The sequence below is a fragment of the Bolinopsis microptera genome, chromosome 11 (assembly GCF_026151205.1).
Source record: "Bolinopsis microptera isolate Bmic1 chromosome 11, MBARI_Bmic_1.0, whole genome shotgun sequence".
NCBI classification, from domain to species: Eukaryota; Metazoa; Ctenophora; class Tentaculata; order Lobata; family Bolinopsidae; genus Bolinopsis; species Bolinopsis microptera.
The window spans coordinates 159214-164836 of NC_087082.1; positions in this window are offsets into that span (position 1 = coordinate 159214).

The window sequence follows — 5623 nt, forward strand, 5'->3', positions numbered from 1 at the left end:
AAATTAGCGCTAAAAACCATCCTACAGTCGGCACGCGCGGCTCACTGTCAATGGCGCACTACCTACTATGCACTACTGGGCCACGCCGCGCATCCAATAATGCTTCTCGCAACCACTTTGCTTTACTTTTTGAGCGTCGCTGATCAGTCCGTCTTTCGCCGAATTTCTATTTGGGCTGAGTGAAATACGACCTCCATCGCACTAAAAAAAGTGCCGATGATCATTGGAAGTAAGTGCGCGCGTGAGGATGATTATTAATCACTCTACACTCAACACAGGGGGAGCTGAAACCAGGTTTTCGATCAAACGCTGCCATGTGTAGTCAAACGTCGCCTAAAGTTGCTCTCGTCCAATGAAATCGCTGCATTATGTAAGCCAAGCTCCGCATATGAATATATGTAATTCAATTATGCATACTGACTTGCAAAATGCAGCGATTTCATTGGACGAGAGCAACTGTTGGCGACGTTTGACTACAAATGGCAGCATTTGATCGAAAACCTGGTTTCAGCCCCCCTGTGTCAACTGTCACGTGACTTTTTTAACGTCCTCTAGGTGGCTCTGAATGACTATTCGAAACTATTCGATAAATATACAATATAGTATAATAGTGAAAACGTAAAATGAACGGCTACAATAGGTGAGTTTCACGGACGTGATCACGAGTATATTCAATATTTGATTGAGAAGGTTGTTAAATTGATAACAGACAACGTAGTAAGTGCAGACATTAAAATAACATTAATACGAAGTTACAGCTCCGCCTTAATTGATTACTGATAAATGTCAAAAAAAGTGAATACTTACCAAAATTGTCTACGACAAAACTTCACCAACTTGTGACAAATTTTATAAATAGTCATCAAACACTCCAAGAATTAAAAGTGATTATCAATAAACGATTGTTTAAAGAAACTAACCTGGCAAGGCTGAGTTCAGATTAACCATAGTATTTCCGCAAATGATCAATCCAGCAAAAAATGTATTTTCTGGTCAAGCTGTTTCCGATTAAGAGCGTAGACTTCCAGACGATCTATATAACGGATAACCATTGTCACTTCCTGATGAAAGACAGTTAAAACACGAAAAGATACTGCAAAATATTTAATCTTGTTTTATTAATGAAAATATTTTGTCATTATTTACCAGACAGTGCATAGTTTGCTCTATCCAGAGCCCTTGTGCTTGCAGTAGCGCGCGCCCGCCTCACGGCGGTAAAAAGGTGAGCTTGCATGCTTGTGAATGTAAGTGTAAGTGGTAAGTACATTTGTACTGTAGTTTATACCTAATTACCCCTATAGAAACTGCAAAGCGCGGGAAATTTTGGCAACAATCGATGGGGGGTTGGTGCATGCACATGGTTAGGTGAAGTGCATAGTTAAGCCTCAAACACGCGTGGATGCTATTTTTAGAGATTACTCAGCCTGGGAACCTGTTTGCTGAAGAACCGAGCCTATTAATGTACATGTAATTTTATTGACGATGTCAACCCTTCCATATAGTTGCTCAGCTTTACGAATTAACAAAGCAACAATCTTATGCGAAGTAAAAATGATAGTTAGCGCGGCGGGTCGAAGCGGCGAAGTCATTCAAAAGTGTAATCTGTGCACGGCTTGACGCACATCAGGAATCTGTGCGCGTTTTGTGCCAAAGTTAATACTTAATATTGATATATCATACCATTATACCATACTTTATATTCATTAACTTATTATCTATAATTTATACTATATGTTTTGATTCTTAGTCCTTAGAAGGGCACTCTATTAACAGTTTTTGACTGATTTGAATGTCCACGTGGACGACATGGCCTTTGGCATGCACCAAAGGAACAAAGCAACATAAAACTAATAAATAAATTGTAATAATAAAAATTTAAGGGGCTCTTTTCTAAGCTCATGAAAATGTAGTGTCCGTTGATTTTCTTTTTTTTTCTATCCATTTTTGCAATTGGCATAAAATTGATCATATTGTTTTACTGATCTGAGATGACAAATCTATTATTCTCAAATCTTGTGTCATCGATAAGGGGTTGTCCACATATTACGTAATCAGCCGAGGGGGAGGGGGTTTCAAAATGCTTACGGTTGATTACAGCAGGGGGGTTTTATCGTTGATTACATATTTTATTGTTTCATTGTGCATTGAAAATTATTTTAATTCAAATTCCACTCAATTTCACTCTGATAGTGATAAAATTTAGAAATTGATCGGATATCCGACTTTAGTAGGCAAGGGCGTGTCCAGGGGGCGGTGATGCAGGCGGTCGCCGCCCCCTTTTTGAAATGTTGACCTATAATTTTTGTTGAAAATTGCTTTTTACAGCAACAAAATAATTTTATAAAAATTTTCACAAAAAAAATCAAACAACATCAAACACAAGTATTATTTTTTAAACAAATGTACTAATTTGAACTAATTAAACTATGCTATGCGCATACATTTTCCATGGAAAGGCTGCCCCAATTCTAGGTAGCCACTCCTTCATGGTTGGGTGGGAATCCTACATACTATCTATAATCATTCACAATTAATGATCAATTCTAATTCTAATTACGTTACCAGCATTCAATTGAAATTGAGAAGGCTGAAAATGGATTAAACATTAAACATAACATGCTAACATGAATGCTAATATTTCCAGAATACAGTCAGAAATGGCAACATATTAAGAAACAGTTCAAGTTCAAAAGAGTCAAGAGATTAGAGAGAGGCAGATTAATATGGGAAAGAGGAGCTAAAAGTATCTACTATGATCTAGTATCTTCATGTGTGCCAGAGGGTAGCATATTAGGGCCAATTCTATTTAGTTTATTCATAAATGATCTCAGTAGAAATTGCACACAATCTACTGTTTACTTATTTGCAGATGACAGTGCACTATATTTTGATAACATTTCCAGAGGCATATATGAGAATATAATTAAGGATATGAAAATTGTGTATGAATGGCTTAGAATCAACAAGCTGAGACTAAATGCTGCAAAATCTTCATTCATTGTATTTGATAGATATCCTAATCTGGACACGTTGTCAATCCCTCTGGATTTGGAAAAAGAATGCCTTTTTATAGAAGAAACTAAATCTCAAAATATTTAGGTCTCATGATAGACAATTTATTGAACTTTCAAGACCATATAGATTATGTGAAATCAAAAATTGCTAAAAGAATAGGGGCATTATACAGGTCGAAAAGTCTTCTTCCACTGAAATATAGAAAAATGTTTGTAAATGCTCTTATGCTCCCCCAATTTGACTACCTGGATATAATATGGTGTAGGGCTGCCAAAACCAAACTTAATTCTCTTGATATATTATACAAGAAAGTAGCAAAAATTGCTCTGGATGTTCATTGGCAGGAACCATCAGTAAATGTATATCGAAATATGAAGTGGTTACCCTTACACTTAAGAAGACAACTCCATCTATCAATGTATATGTATAAAATTCTTAATGAGGCTGCACCATCATCATTCACCGATAAATTTTCTTATGTATCCGGAGGATCACGTGATGCTGAGAGGTGCAACCTTTATATTCACAAATCCAGAACACACAAAACCTTTACATATTTAGGTGCAAAATGTTGGAATACAATTCCAGAGAACATAAGGACTATAGAATGTAGTGTAAAATTCTCACAATGTATGAAATCTAAATTTATGTCAGATGTAATTCAAGGAGTCTCATCCTATGAAATAAACAATAGTTTTGACTATTTCTTCACTCTAGCTATGTGACAACTGAAACAAATTTTAAGGTGCTGGAGTTTTTGTCGGGTGGAAAGGCCACCTGCGTTATATGACCTATTTTCAGAAGTATAGAATTTTAAACATCTCCTTTATTCGTTCCCATTTGTTATCATTGCCATTCTAGTATTGTTCTATACTTCTCTGTGTATAACTGTAAATAATATTACTAACGTAATTCCAAAGTGGGCATCTATGTAATTTTCAACATTAATTGTTACCTTCATGCCTACAGTTCACTGTTAAATCATATCTTATAATGATAATAATAATAAATTGAAATTTAATAACACCGCTTTTAAGATTAAACTTATACTCAGCAGTGTTTGAACTAGTCATCCCAGAAAATATCATGAATACTGAGCTTAAAGATAACATATGCTTGAAAATATATCGTCAATACTAAAGCCCGAAAATGGTACTTAAATATGTATATTATGTTATGCAAAGATCGAATTCCAAATATGACCACAAAAGTTATCGATAAAGTTTTTTTAAATTTATTTATTACTCATTATGTTTTACATACTATATTATCCTTATGTCCCTAGAAGGGTGTTCTGCTAACAGTTTTCGACTGACTTGAATGTCCTGCACAGCAGATTGAAGCTTCTTAAATTATTTTTTATTCTTATTGTATTGCTGTGTAAATTTGATTCTAATTCTAATTCTAATTCTAATGTACAATGTTAGATGACTGATGATATAGATAGCCACTTGCATTGGTATCTGGGCTGATAAAGTTCAGAAATTGAAACCTCAATCATCATTTAAAATTATATCAGAATCATGGGACATCACGATCCAGTTCCAAATAGCATACACTCCACCATACTGCCACTCTTCAGACTGGAGATTAGTTAAACAAAAATTTCAGTTAAACAAAAATTTCAATTTTATGCCATTTATTACAGATTAAACAAGTTTACAATAAATCAATTTGATATTTAACAGAATCCTAATTCAATGTGCAGTATGGTTGTCACTCTTTAAATAGATTAGATATAGGTTGACGGGGCAAAGGAGTGTGCGTGCTGTTCGCTATTGCTCACACCAAACGGCAACCTAGTAAATGTTTTGTATGAACACCGGTCTCCATCACGATACAAAATTAGGATTGTAGAATTTATTGTATAACTATTAGTGCGGTGGAGGTAGCGGTGTGGTGCATTAATAGAGCGACAGCCTACTGATTTAGAGTTGTTTTTAGGTGAGCATAATGGGTGTATTTTTGGATCTAATGGCAACTTTAAAATTGGTTCTTTTAATCATTTATTAAATATCAGTTTAAAAATATATAAATCTGGAATCTGTTCACACTGTGAACCAGAGATATCCGAAATAACTTAAAATTTGCCATCTTTAATCTTAATTTGTCCAATGTTTTGAAAATTAAAATATTTCTAATGCCCAAGTGTGTTATCAATTGCTTTGAACTTTCTGTATTGATATCCTATTAGTTTAGCATATAATTCCGTTAAAAATTTTCCGGGGGCTGCGCCACCAGGCCCCTGCTTGCTTTGCTCGCGGCAGTAGCCTCAGAGCCAGCGCATCGCGCCAACTCCTCGCTTACCCATTTCAAAAATCCTGTGCACGCCCCTGATAGTAGGTAGTTTGAAAGGTGCTTGGCCGGATATCATAACAATGGTTTCGGCTCATCGTGATCAGGGTAGCATGAAACGTAAAGAAAAATGATTTCCAGGGAAAAAAGTCAAAGTTCAGGCCATGATTACGTAATATTGCTGTCAGGAGGGTGGGTTTGAGTCTTGATTACGGTTGATTACAGGGGGGAGGGGGGGGGGGGGGGTAAAAATTGCTAAAATATTGATTACGTAATAATATGTGAACGACCCCTAATTAAATACCTCAGGGAA